This window comes from Oncorhynchus clarkii, chromosome 9 (assembly GCF_045791955.1).
Source record: "Oncorhynchus clarkii lewisi isolate Uvic-CL-2024 chromosome 9, UVic_Ocla_1.0, whole genome shotgun sequence".
NCBI classification, from domain to species: Eukaryota; Metazoa; Chordata; class Actinopteri; order Salmoniformes; family Salmonidae; genus Oncorhynchus; species Oncorhynchus clarkii.
The window spans coordinates 24,355,100-24,370,234 of NC_092155.1; positions in this window are offsets into that span (position 1 = coordinate 24,355,100).

The window sequence follows — 15,135 nt, forward strand, 5'->3', positions numbered from 1 at the left end:
AACAACGAACCGTGACATCAGAGGTGCCACATGCACTAACTCAAAACAAGATCCCACAAAAAACCAGTGGGGAAATGGCTGCCTAAATATGATCCCGAATCAGAGACAACGCTAAACAACTGCCTCTGATTGGGAACCATACCAGGCCAACATAGAAATAAAACAACCTAGATTACCCACCCTAGTCACACCCCAATTTAACCAAAATAGAGAATAAAAATGCTCTCTATGGTCAGGGCGTGACTGTCGACCTGGATTGGCAAGAGGAATGTCGAGTTGTCCTGAAAAGCATGATAAGCTAACCTTACAGTGTGTCAAGCTAGCTAGAGTAACTAGCTAGCTTGTTGGTTAGCTAGCTAGCTAACTAGCTGTGTTTTACATGTCATACTTAAGTGGTAATGCCAGAGAAGCAGGTGTTTGGAGGATATATTGGCACGGCTGTTGTTAGGCCCGAGATGAAGTCGAGGTCTGGAAAATCGTGCCAATATATTCTCCATACACCAGCTTCGAGGTACATTATCCCTTTTATACAACGGGTTACCAACATATTCAAATAATGATTTACATATTTTCATTAAAAACATTATTTTGATGAATTTATTGATACTATTTCATCCTTTCACAAGTTATAGTCCAACACAAATCTAGGCTTGCTACTCAAGCCGGCTAGTCGTTCGTTTTATCGGTTCGGTTGCCAGAGACGCGTCCCAGTCATTAAGTCTTTTTGTTCTGTATCTATAGACATTCCTTCTAAATCGTTCGTCCAGTCGTTCGTTCTAAATGTTCTATTGCCATACTGGCTGGCAATGTTCTTAACCCTTGCTTGCTAGCTAGCCAACTTCGGCTAACTTACAGTCACGTCAAACAGTGCAGCTAAAATAACAACAAAGTATCTGCGTTTGCATTTGTTTAAGCTGTTTTCTAGTTACATTTATTTGGATACATTCATATCAATGAGCTAATGATGTGTGATTTCACCTGGCATAGAAAATGTGCTTTCTCGTCAGGACACTGTTGTTCAGAGAAGCGAGCCAACAGCTAACACAATCACTTCAAACTGAAGTTGGAAAAACTGCAAACTTGCTGCACTTCATTTAAGTTTACCTGCTTTCTATTGATATTTCTTTGTATAAATCCAGGCTGATTTGCCTGTCTGTTTCATCCCGACTCCTGACACGTTCATTACTATGCGATAGCTGGAGATCGAATTTGAATATTGAAAGTGTTGCAAATGTCGGAGAGACAGACAGCAAGGTTTATATAAATCTCCACTGTTGAAAACTAAATGTTAGTCTAAAAGAAATGTGAGATAATGTCTATATGCTTTATCTAGTAGAGATCAAGTTCATAAATTGCCTGGCTGGGCTGATGAGATAGTGGATTTCGCAGTCAGATGGAACAGCGTAAATAGGCATTTTAACGTCATAGATTTTGCCGGTGGTAACTCGTGGAATAGACACCAGCTGGAATGCGGCTGGAATGCGGTTTTAACCAATCAGCATTCAGGATTAGACCAACCCATTGTATAATATGTCATAACAGCTGACATAACTTGTCATAACCTGTCATAAATATGGTCATAACACTGTCATGACCCATATATTTACACCTGTTGTGACATATATTATTATGTTTTAATGGCTGGTTATGACACCTACATAAGTGTCAAAACTCCCATTTATTCAAATGTGTTTTTTCCCTGCCAAGAAGTTTCCTTTCATTTGAAAGTTTGTTTCTTAAGTCCTTTGTTGTTGTTGCAATTAATTATTGTAGAAAATAGAAACTAACTTGTAGAAAATACACTCTACGACACTGTCACAAAATATTATGACCATCCTGTGTCACTTTACTTGGACTAAGAAAGTATACTTTGTGGCACTGTCATGAAGCATTATGACCATCCTGTCACTTTATTTGGACTAAGAAAGTACACTTTATGGCACTGTTATGAAGCATCATAATCATATACATATCACGTACATGCCCTTATGTCAGACATCAGTCACAAAGAGGGTGTCTTGACCTGCTCCTGAAATCTGATCCTGCATTAATCCCAGTCATCAGAAACAGAGCATTGGGGTAGGTGCAAGTCTGACATTAATGTGTGCGCAATTACAATTATAATTTCATATGGCCAATTTCCGAAAATTTCATTTGACATAAACATACAATTGACAAGTAGGCTATGGTGTAATGGAATGTTTTGCCTTGTGTGGTAGGTTTTGTGGGATATGACAGTCTAATGTACGGACCATATTCAAGCATAAAATAACAACGCTGGTAGGTTTAGTGGGGTTTGACACTCTTATGTATGGTCCATATCCAACCATATAATAACTACGGTGGTAGGTTTAGTGGGTTTTGACACTCTTATGTATGTTCCATATCCAACCATAAAATAACTACGGTGGTAGGTTTAGTGGGTTTTGACACTCTTATGTATGGTCCATATCCAACCATAAAATAACTACGGTGGTAGGTTTAGTGGGTTTTGACACTTATGTATGGACCATATCCAACCATAAAATAACTACGGTGGTAGGTTTAGTGGGTTTTGACACTCTTATGTATGGTCCATATCCAACCATAAAATAACTACGGTGGTAGGTTTAGTGGGTTTTGACACTCTTATGTATGGACCATTTCCAACCATAAAATAACTACTGTGGTAGGTTTAGTGGGTTTTGACATTCTTATGTATGGGCCATATCCAACCATAAAATAACTAATGTGGTAGGTTTAGTGGGGTTTGACACTTATGTATGGACCATATCCAACCATAAAATAATTAATGTGGTAGGTTTAGTGGGTTTTGACACTTATGTAGGTGTCATGACCAGCTATAAAATAACGCAATATATGTCACAACAGGTCTAAATATATGTCATGACAGTGTTCTGACCATATTATGACAGGTTATGTCAGCTGTTAGGACGTGACATGTTATGACGCTGAGTGTCAAGTAAAGTGTTACTCATTTTTCAGACATCGTCTATGAAGCTGTTTGGATGCTAAATTAGGCCTCAACAATCACAGGAATCTAAGTTGTAAGCCTACTAACTACAGTAAAATAAGGAGGAGCACGATGTTGTCATGATGGAATAAGTCGAGGTAGCAATTGTTAGTGAGATGAGACGTGGTGCCATAATATTTTTTCACTTGGATAGCATGTCACATTTTTTTATTAGCTCTATTGTTGTCACAGACATTAGTCATGAAATAGGCCAACTGACAGATGAATCCTAAATACAGGTACCATTTACCTTTGTTAATCTTTTCAGGTTTGTCATCTGATTTCTTGGGAGCCTGGTAGAGATAGATGCCACCAGTCTAAAAGGCAGGACATTTATTTGCATCCTGGTGGAGGCTTGCTACCAGCAGGAACATGCAGCACTCTGTGTCAGTAAGTCATGATATGATTGTTTTCTTTACATCGCATGGTACTATTACAATAGTATCAAGAGTACTAATACTCCACTCATATGAGTGGAGAAGCCCTAGGCACCATACACCTGTATAATCCTAGAGTAACTCATTGTCAGTGAGACTGTGATTAGTGGATTAGGCAGGAGGCCAGTGGGAGGTCAGGGGTGAGGGTTCTATTTCAAGCACACTCACTACGTCTATCAGTCTGTCTATCAGTCTCTCTCCACGTGCTACAGAGACAGAATGGTTCAATGACCTCCAGAGCCTTCTGACCAACTTCCTGCAATCTCTCCAGAGCACAGAGAAGTAAGCTCCACTCATAATAGTACACTTGATGCACTCTGTAAAATGTATTTTACTATGGCAGTCTGCCTGTGTGATTGCATAGCATATTATCCAGGGCCACTGGTTGGATTGGATTTAAGGTACTCACTCAAACGTATGGTCTCCCAGACTATTATAAAAACTAACATGTGTCCATCCCCCTATCTGCAGGTGAGTCTTCTGGGTTATGGAACTCAAGAACAGCACGTAAAAAAAACTGCCACTCTGTTGTCAGCTATCCGCAAGACAGTTCCCTGAGGAAAGATGCAACTAACTAACTAAAGGTCAATTTGTGGAATTTTTTCCTTCGTAATGCGTTTGAGCCAATTAGTTGTGTTGTGACAATTTAGGGGTGGTATACAGAAGATTGGTAAAAGACCAAGTCCATATTATGGCAAAAACAGCTCAAATAAGCAAAGAGAAATGAGAGTCCATCATTACTTTAAGACATGAAGGTCAGTCAATCCAGAAAATTTCAAGAACTTTGAAGTTTCTTCAAGTGCAATCACAAAAAATGATGAAACTGGCTCTCATGAGGACAGCCACAGGAAAGGAAGACCCAGAGTTACCTCTGCTGCAGAGGATAGGTTCATTAGAGTTTCCAGCCTTGGAAATCAGCAATTAACTGCACCTCAGATGGCAGCCTAAATAAATCCTTCACAGATTTCAAGTAACAGACACATCTCAACATCAACTGTTCAGAGGAGACTGCGTGAATCAGGCCTTCATGGCCAAATTGCTGCAAAGAAACCACTACTAAAAGGACACCAATAATAAGAAGAGACTTGCTTGGGCCAAGAAACACGAGCAATGGACATTTGACCGGTGGAAATCTGTCATTTGGTCTGATGAGTCCAAATTTGAGATTTTTGGTTCCAACCGCTGTCTTTGTGAGACGCAGAGTAGGTGAACGGATGATCTCCGCATGTGTGGTTCCCACCGTGAAGCATGGAGGAGGAGGTGTGATGGTGTGGGGGTGCTTTGCTAGTGACACTGTCAGTGATATAATTAGAATTCAAGGCAAAGTTAACCTGCATGACTAAAACAGCATTCTGCAGCGATTCGCCATCCCATTTGGTTTGCGCTTAGTGGGACTATCATTTGTTTTTCAACAGGACAATGACCCAAAACACACCTCCGGGCAGTGTAAGGGCTATTTGACCAAGAAGGAGAGTGCTGCATCAGATGACCTGGCCTCCACAATCATCTGACCACAACCCAATTGAGATGGTTTGGGATGAGTTGGACAGCGGAGTGAAGGAAAATCCGCCAATAAGTGTTCAGCATATGTGGGAACTCCATGTGACTATCTCATGAAACTGGTTGAGAGAACGCCAAGCGTGTGCAAAGCTGTCATCAAGGCAAAGGTTGGATACTTTGAAGAATCTAAAATATATTTGAATTTGTATAACACTATTTTTAGTTACTACTTGATTCCATATGTGTTATTTAATGGTTTTGATGTCTTCACTATTATTCTACAATGTAGAAAATAGTAAAAATGAAAAAAAACTTGAATGAGTAGGTGTGTCTAAACTTTTGACTGGTACTGTACATTAATAAAGTAGTATTCACCTGGACATGAGACTTGCACTGATTTTAGACCTTTTGAATCATAAGTGCTGTCTTAATGACTTTACCACAGGAAAAAAAGTGCATTTGGTCATCCACAAAATGTGGCCATTGAAAGGGTTAAAACCACTTTGGGTTAGACGTACCGCTAGCGGCACACCTCGACAACATCCGGTGAAATTGCAGAGCGCGAAATTCAAAATACAAAAATCGTAATATTAAATATTCAAGAGAATACAATTGTCTTACATCGTTTAAAAGCTTAACTTCTTGTTAATCCAGCCGCTTTATCAGATTTCAAAAAGGCTTTATGGCGAAATTATACCATGTGATTATCTGAGGACAGCTCCCTGCATACAAAAGCATTAAAAACATTTTCTAAACCAGCAGAGGCGTCACAAACGTCAGAAATAGTGATTACATAAATCACTTACCTTTGAAGATCGTCCTCTGTTTGCAATCCCAAGGGTCCCAGCTACATAACAAATGGTCGTTTTGTTCGATAAAGTCCTTCTTTATAGCCCAAAAAAGTCAGTTTAGTTGGCACGCTTGATTCAGTAATCTATCTGTTCCCCTCATTCAAAATTAATACAAAGGAATCCCTAAAATTATCAATAGACTTCGTCCAAACAAGTCAAACAACATTTCTAATCAATCTTCAGGTACCCTAATATGTAAATAAACAATCAAATTTAAGACGGAGAATAGTATGTTCATTACCGGAGATAAATAACGAAGTGTGCGCCCTCATCCACGCACTGCACAAGACTACAGTCAAAATGAGAGCCACCTAGAAAAACTACAAATTATAGCTCATTTTTCAAAAAATAAGCCTGAAAATCTTTCTAAAGACTGTTGACATCTAGTGGAAGCCATAGGAACTGCAATCTGGGAGGATTTCCTTTGATTTTTCCATAGACAGCCATTTCAATGGGTTGGGACCTCAAAAAAAAATCCTGGATGGATTCTCCTCGGGTTTTCGCCTGCCATATCAGTTCGGTTATACTCACAGACATTATTTTAACAGTTTTAGAAACTTCAGAGTATTTTCTATCCAATACTACCAATCATATGCATATCCTAGCTTCTGGGCCTGAGTAACAGGCAGTTTACTTTGGGCACCTCAGTCATCTGAACTTCCGAATACTGCCCCCTATCAAGGCACACCTGTAAACTGAAATGCATTCCAGGTTACCACCTCATGAACCTGGTTGAGAGAATGCCAAGAGTGTGCAAAGCTGTCATCAAGGCGAACGGTGGCTACTTTGAAGAATCTCAAACATCAAATATATTTTGATGTGTTATTTCATAGTTTTGATGTCTTCGCTATTATTCTACAATGTAGAAAATAGTAAAAATACAGAAAAGGCCTGGAATGAGTAGGTGTGTCCAAACGTTTCACTGGTACTGTATATCAGACATCACACAGGTGTGTCAACTAAAATATATATCCAAGTCAAGATTAAAGAATAGTGAATACAAGTCAGTGCTTTTGCCCGAATTACTTCGTATGAATTTGAGTGGATACATACAATACAGTGCATTCAGAAAGTATTCACACCCCTTGACATTTTCCACATTTTGTTGTGTTACAGCCTGGATTTGAAATTAATTAAATTGAGATTTGTTTTGTCACTCGCCTACACACAATACCCCATAATGACAAAATAGAATTATGTTCTTGGAATATTTTTACGAATGAATTAGAAATGAAAAGCTGAAATGTCTTGAGTCAATAAGTATTTAACCCCTTTGTTATGGCAAGCTCAGGAGTTCAGGAGTAAAAATGTGCCTAACAAGCCAGATAATAACTTGAATCGACTAACGCTTTGTACAATAATAGTGTTCAACATGATTTTTTAATGACTACCTCATCTCTGTACACAACACATACAATGATCTGTAAGGTCCCTCAGTCGAGCAGTGAATTTCAAACACAGATTCAACCACAAAGACCAGGGAGGTTTTCCAATGACTCCAAAGAAGGGCACCTATTGGTACATGGGTTAAAAAAAAGATGAAATTGAATATCCCTTTGAGCATGGTGAAGTTATTATTTACACTTTTGATGGTGTATAAATAAACACAGTAACTACAAAGATACAGGCGTCCTTCCTAACTCAGTTGCCGGAGAGGAAGGAAACCGCTCAGGGATTGGTGACTTTAAAACAGTTACAAAGTTTAATGGCTGTGACAGAAGAATACGGAAGATGTATGAAGAATGTTGTAATTACTCCACAATACTAACCAATTGAAAGAGCAAAAAAGAAGAAGCCTGTACAGAATTAAAACATTCCAAAACATGCATCCTGTTTGCGTCAAGACACTAAAGTAATACTGCAAAAAATGTGGCAAAGCAATTAACCATTTGTCCTGAATACAAAGTGTTATGTTTGGGGCAACACATTACTGAGTACCACTCTCCATATTTTCAAGCTCAGTGGTCGCTGCATCATGTTTTGGGTATGCTTGTAATTGTTAAGAACCAGGGAGTTTTTCAGGACAAAAAATAAACGGAATGGAGCTAGGTACAGGCAAAATCCTAGAGGAAAACCTGGTTCAGTCTGCTTTCCACCAGACACTGGCAGATTAATTCACCTTTCAGCAGGACAATAAACATAAAACACAAGGCCAAATCTACACTGGAGTTGCTTACCAAGAAGAAAGTGAATGTTCTTGAGTGGCCAAGTTTTGGCTTAAATCTGCTTGAAAACCTATGGCAAGTCTTGAAAATGGTTGTCTAGCAACAACCAAGTTGACAGAACTTTAAAAAGAATAATGGAAAATATTGTACAATCCAAGTGTGCAAAGCTCTTAGAGACTTACCCAGAAAAACTCACAGCTGTAAACACTGCCAAATGTGATTCTGACATGTATTGACTCAGGGGTGTTAACATTTATATCAATTAGATATTTCTGTATTTTATTTTCAATACATTTGCCAAGATTTCTAAAAACATGTTTGCAGTTTTATGGGGTATTGGGGGTATTGTGTGTAGATGGATGAGAAAAAGTATAAATTTGATCCATTTTGAATTCAGGCTGTAACACAACAAAATGTGGAATAAGTCAAGTGGTATGAATAATTTCTGAAAGCACTGACATGTTGACAGAATGGCTGTGTGAGACAGAGCGCAAGAGAGAGAGTGACTGTTGCTGTGCTCCCAGGTAAGGCCCTTGCTTCCAGTAGCACTGAAGTCCCCAGTATTCAGTCAGGTAGCTTGAAGAAAATGTGTCACCATCCAGGCCCTTGTCACAGCATGTAGTGGCCTGATAGGGAGACAACAATAAACGCATTTCATCACCAAAGCCATGCTAGCATTTACTGCAAGTTGCTGACAAATTCAACATATTTTTTAGTGTTGATATATGGAAATTCACTTATATTAAGTTCATAAGCATTGAATATAATACCTCTAGGGTACTGTGGTCAAACGACCGCTGTGCAAGTTATTGGACAACAAGCTTTATTCCAGGGCGGGTATTCACAACGCGTCTTCAGAGTAGGAATTTTAGGTTGAGTTGGAGACGTGAATCCAACATATAATTTGTTAACTTCCTGACAAGTTACTAAGCTTTTTATTTGATTTATAAAGTGATATTGAATTGTGTTTGGTGTTCAACGCAACCTCAGTAAAAGGCACATGACAGCCCGCTTGGAGTTTGCCAAAAGGAATCTAAAGGACTCGGCGCCGCCGGAGGAGATGGCCGCCGTTTTACGGTCTCCTAACCAATTGTGCTATTATGTGGGGGTTTTTTCGCGATATTTGTAAATGATTTTGTACATAATGTTTCTGCAACCATATCTTACGGAAAAGAAAAGAGCTTCTGGATATCAGGACAGCGATCACTCACCTCGGATTAGACAAAGATTTCTTCAACAACAACAAGCAGGACTCACACGATATTCTCCAAACACCCCACAGGGCAGACATCCCAATTATTCGCAAAAGGAAGCGACGCAGAGGACGAAGAGCCGGATGCCTCGTCCGGACCCGCAGAAGACAACTAGGAAAGCTGCTGTTACCGTCAATATTTCTCGCCAACGTGCAATCATTGGACAATAAACTAGACGAGGTACGATCACGAATATCCTACCAACGGGACATCAAAAACTGTAATATCCTATGCTTCACGGAATCATGGCTGAATGACGACATGGATATTCAGCTAGCAGGATACACCCTGCACCGGCAGGACAGAACAGCACACTCTGGTAAGACGAGGGGGGCCAGTCTGTGCATATTTGTAAACAACAGCTGGTGCACGAAATCTAAGGAAGTCTCTAGACTTTGCTCGCCTGAAGTAGAGTATATTGTGATAAACTGCAGGCCACACTACTTGCCTAGAGAGTTCTCAGCTATACTTTTTGTGGCTGTTTATTTACCACCACAGGCAGATGCTGACACTAAGACCGCACTCAGTCAGCTGTATAAGGAAATAAGCAAACAGGAAACCACTCACCCAGAGGTGGCGCTCCTAGTGGCCAGAGACCAGTTCTACCAAATCTATCAACATGTTAAATGTGCAACCAGAGGGAAAAAAATTCTAGATCACCTGTACTCCACACACAGTGACGCGTACAAAGCTCTCCCTCACCCTCCATTTGGTAAATCCGACCACAACTCTATCCTCCTGATTCCTGCTTACAAGCAAAAATTAACGCAGGAAGCACCAGCGACTCGGTCTATAAAAAAATAATCAGATGAAGCAGATGCTACACTACAGGACTGCTTTGCTATCACAGACTGGAACATGTTCCGTGACTCTTCTGATGACATTGAGGAATACACCACATCAGTCACTGGCTTTATCAATAAGTGCATTGAGGACGTCGTCCCCACAGTGACTGTACGTACATACCCCAACCAGAAGCCATGGATTACAGGCAACATTCGCACTGAGCTAAAGGGTAGAGCTCCGCTTTCAAGGTGCGGGACTCTAACCCGGAATCCCACTATGCCCTGCGACGAACCATCAAACAGGCAAAGCGTCAATACAGGGCTAAGATTGAATCATACTACGCTCGTCGGATGTGGCAGGGCTTGCAAACTATTACAGACTACAAAGGGAAGCACAGCCGCGAGCTGCCCAGTGACATGAGCCTACCAGACAAACTAAATCACTTATATGCTCGCTTCTAGGCAAGCAACACTGAGGCATGCATGAGAGCATCAGCTGTTCCGGACGACTGTGTGATCACGCTCTCCGTAGCCGACGTGAGTAAGACCTTTAAACAGGTCAACATACACAAGGCTGCGGGGCCAGACTGATTACCAGGACATGCGCTCCGGACATGTGCTGACCAACTGGCAGGTGTCTTCACTGACATTTTCAATATGTCCCTGATTGAGTCTGTAATATCAACATGCTTCCAGTAGACCACCATAGTCCCTATGCCCAAAACGGAACCTGCCTAAATGACTACTGACCCGTAGCACTCACGTCCGTAGCCATGAAGTGCTTTGAAAAGCTGGTAATGGCTCACATCATCACCATTATCCCAGAAACCCTAGACCCACTCCAATTTGCATACCTCCCAAACAGATCCACAGATGATGCAATCTCTATTGCACTCCACACTGCCCTTTCCCACCTGGACAAAATGAACACCTATGTGAGAATGCTGTTCATTGACTACAGCTCAGTGTTCAACACCATAGAACCCTCAAAGCTCATCACCAAGCTAAGGATCCTGGGACTAAACACCTCCCTCTGCAACTGGATCCTGGACTTCCTGACGGACCGCCCCCCAGGTGGTGAGGGTAGGTAGCAACACATCTGCCACGATGATCCTCAACACTGGAGCTCCCCAGGGGTGCGTGCCCAGTCCTCTCCTGTACTCCCTGTTCAGGCACGACTCCAACACCATCATTAAGTTTGCTGACGACACAACAGTGGTAGGCCTGATCACCGACAACGATGAGACAGCCTATAGGGAGGCGGTCAGAGACCTGGCCGGGTGGTGCCAGAATAACAACCGATCCCTCAACGTAACCAAGACTAAGGAGATGATTGTGGACTACAGAAAAAGGAGCACCGAGCACGTCCCCAGTCTCATCGACGGGGTTGTAGTGGAGCAGGTTGAGAACTTCAAATTCCTTGGTGTCCACATCAACAACGAACTAGATTGGTCCAAACACACCAAGACGGTCGTGAAGAGGGCACAACAAAGCCTATTCCCCCTTAGGAAACTAAAAAGATTTGTCATGGGTCCTGAGATCCTCAAAAGGTTCTACAGCTGCAACATCGAGAGCATCCTGACCGGTTGCATCACTGCCTGGTACGGCAATTGCTCGGCTTCCGACCGCAAGGGACTTCAGAGGGTAGTGTGTACGGCCCAGTACATCACTGGGGCTAAGCTGCCTGCCTTCCAGGACCTCTATGCCAGGCGGTGTCAGAGGAAGGCCCTAAAAATTGTCAAAGACCCAAGCCACCCGTCATAGACTGTTCTCTCTACTACCGCATGACAAGCGGTACCGGAGTGCCAAGTCTAGGACAAAAAGGCTTCTCGACAGTTTTTACCCCCAAGCCATAAGACTCCTGAACAGGTAATCAAATGGTTACCCGGACTAGCTGCATTGTGTCCCACCACCAGTCAACCCCTCTTTCTACACTTCTGAAACAAGATTCTCTGGTCTAATGAAACCACGATTGAACTCTTTGGCCTGAATGCCAAGCGTCACGTCTGGAGGAAACCTGGCACTATCACTACGGTGAAGCAAGGTGGTGGCAGCATCATGCTGTGGGGATGTTTCAGCAGCAGGACCTGGGAAAATAATCAGAATCGAAGGAAAGATGAGCGGTGCAAAGTACAGACAGATCCTTGATGAAAACATCCAGAGCGCTCAGGACCTCAGACTGGGGCGAAGGTTCACCTTCCAACAGGACAATGACCCTAAGCACACAGCCAAGCACACAGCCAAGCTTCACGAAAAGTCTCTGAATGTCCTTGCGTGGCCCAGCTAAAGCCCGGACTTGAACCCGAGACCTGAAAATAGCTGTGCAGCGACGCTCCCCATCCAACCTGACAGAGCTTGAGAGGATCTGCAGAGAAGAATGGGAGAAAGTCCACAAGTACAGGTGTGCCAAGCTTGTAGCGTCATAACCATGAAGACTCGAGGCTGTAATCGCTGCCAAACGTGTTTCAACAAAGTACTGAGTAAAGGGTCTGAATACTTATGTAAATGACCTATTTCAGTTTTTTTTATTTTTAATAAATTCACAAACATTTCTAAAAACCTGTTTTTTCTTTGTTATTATGGGGTATTGTATGTAGGTGGATGAGGAAAAAAAATAGTTAATACATTTTAAAATAATTGTAACAAAATGTGAAAAAAGTCAAGGGGTCTGAATACTTTCTGAATGCACTGTACATCTCCTTCAAATGTTGATATTTGGTTGCGTTGACAACCAAACACAATTCATTATCACTAAATATCATCACATTTTAAATCAAACAGAGCTTGAAACTCTAGGGTAGCTTTTCCCAAACTAGGGGTTATGAGAGAAACTGAGATAATGGCACCGGAGGGGAGAGCTGCCGCTTTATGGGCTCCTAACCAACTGTGCTACTTTGTTTTTTGTTTTTTTTCGAATTGTTTGTAACACATTTTGTACATAATGTTGCTGCTACTGTTTCTTATGACTGAAAATAGCTTCTGGACATCAGAACAGCTATTACTCACCTCGAACTGGATGAAGATATTTTCTTTAATGAATCCGACTCAAAGGATTTACTGCTTTGTCAAGACAAGGCCCAAATCCCCGTCATCAGGGATTCCTACCAGCGTGAAGAAAAGACGGAGGAAAAGGGGGAGGAGGGCGGGGTGCATTGTAAGAATTCGTCGACGAGTAGGTAAACCACCACTTCCCTCCATATTATTGGCCAACTTGCAATCATTGGAAAACTGTAATGTCTTAAGTTCGACGAGACGGGACTGAACGATGACACGGATAATATAGAGCTGGCTGGCTTCTCCATGCATCAGCAGGACAGAGCAGCTACGTCTGGTAAGCCGAGGGGCGGGGGAGTGTGTCTATTTGTCAATAACTGCAGGTGTGCAAAGTCTAATATTAAAGAAGTCTTGAGGTATTGTTCACCTGAGGTAGAATACCTTCTGATAAGCTGTAGACCACACTATCTACCAGCATGTCACATGTGCAACCAGAGGGAAAAAAACTCTAAACCATTTAGCAAATCTGACCATAATTCTGTCCTCCTGATTCCTGCTTACAAGCAAAAACTAAAGCAGGAAGTACCAGTGACTCTATCAATACGGAAGTGGTCAGATGACATGGATGCTACGCTACAGGACTGTTTTGTTAGCACAGACTGGAAAATGTTCCGGGATTCATCCAATGGCATTGAGGAGTACACCACCTCAGTCACCGGATTCATCAATAAGTGCATCGACGACGTCTTCCCCACAGTGACCATATGTACATATCCCTAACCAGAAGCCATGGATTACATGCAACGTCCGCACTAAGCTAAAGGCTAGAGCTGCCGCTTTCAAGGAACGGGACACTAATCCGGACACTTATAAGAAATCCCGCTATACCCTCAGATGAAACATCAAACAGGTAAAGTGCCAATACAGGACTACGATTGAATCCTACTACACCGGCTCTGACGCTCGTCAGATGTGGCAGGGCTTGAAAAATATTACGGCCTACAAAGGGAAACCCAGCTGTCAGCTGCCCAGTGACGCGAGTTTCCCAAACGAGCTAAATGCCTTTTATGCTCGCCTCGAGGCAAGCAACACTGAAGCATGAACAAGAGCACCAGCTGTTCCAGACAACTGTGTGATCACGCTCTCTGTAGCCATTGCTAGCAAGACCTTTAAACAGGTCAACATTCACAAAGCCGCAGGGCCAGACGGATTACCAGGACGTGTACTCAAAGCACGGGCGGACCAACTGGAAAGGCTATTCACTGACATTTTCAACCTCCCCCTGACCGAGTCTGTAATACTTATACATATTTCAAACAGACCACCATTGTCCCTGTGCCCAAGAAAGCAGAGGTAACCTGCCTAAATGATTACTGCCCCGTAGCACTCACGTCGGTAGCCATGGAGTGCTTTGAAGGGCACTCCACACTGCCCTTTCCCACCTGGACAAAAGGAACACCTATGTGGAAATGCTGTTTATTGACTACAGCTCATCGTTCAACACCATAGTGCCCACAAAGCTCATCACTAAGCTAAGAAACCTGGGACTAAACACCTCCCCCTGCAACTGGATCCTGGACTTCCTGACGGACCGCCTCCAGGTGGTGAGGGTAGGCAACAACACATCTGCCATGCTGATCCTCAACACTGGGACCCCTTAGGGGTGCGTGCTTAGTTCCCTCCGTAACTCCCTGATCACCCACAACTGCGTGGCCAAGCACGACTCCAACACCAACATTAAGTTTGCTGACGACACCACAGTGGTAGGCCTGATCACCAACAACGATGAGACAGCCTATAGGGAGGAGGTCAGAGACTTGGCTGTGTGGTGCCAGAACAACAACCTCTCACTCAATGTGAGCAAGACAAAGGAGCTGATCGTAGACTATAGGAAAAGGAGGACCGAACAGGTCCCATTAACATCAACAGGGCTGAAGTGGAACGGGTCAAGAGTTTCAAGTTCCTTGGTGTCCACATCACCAACAAACTATCATGGTCCAAACACATTGAGACAGTTGTGAAGAGGGCACGACAGCACCTTTTCCCCCTCAGGAGACTGAAAGGATTTGGCATGGGTCCCCAGATCCTCAAAAAGTTATACAGCTGCACCATCGAGAGCATCCTGACCGGTTGCATA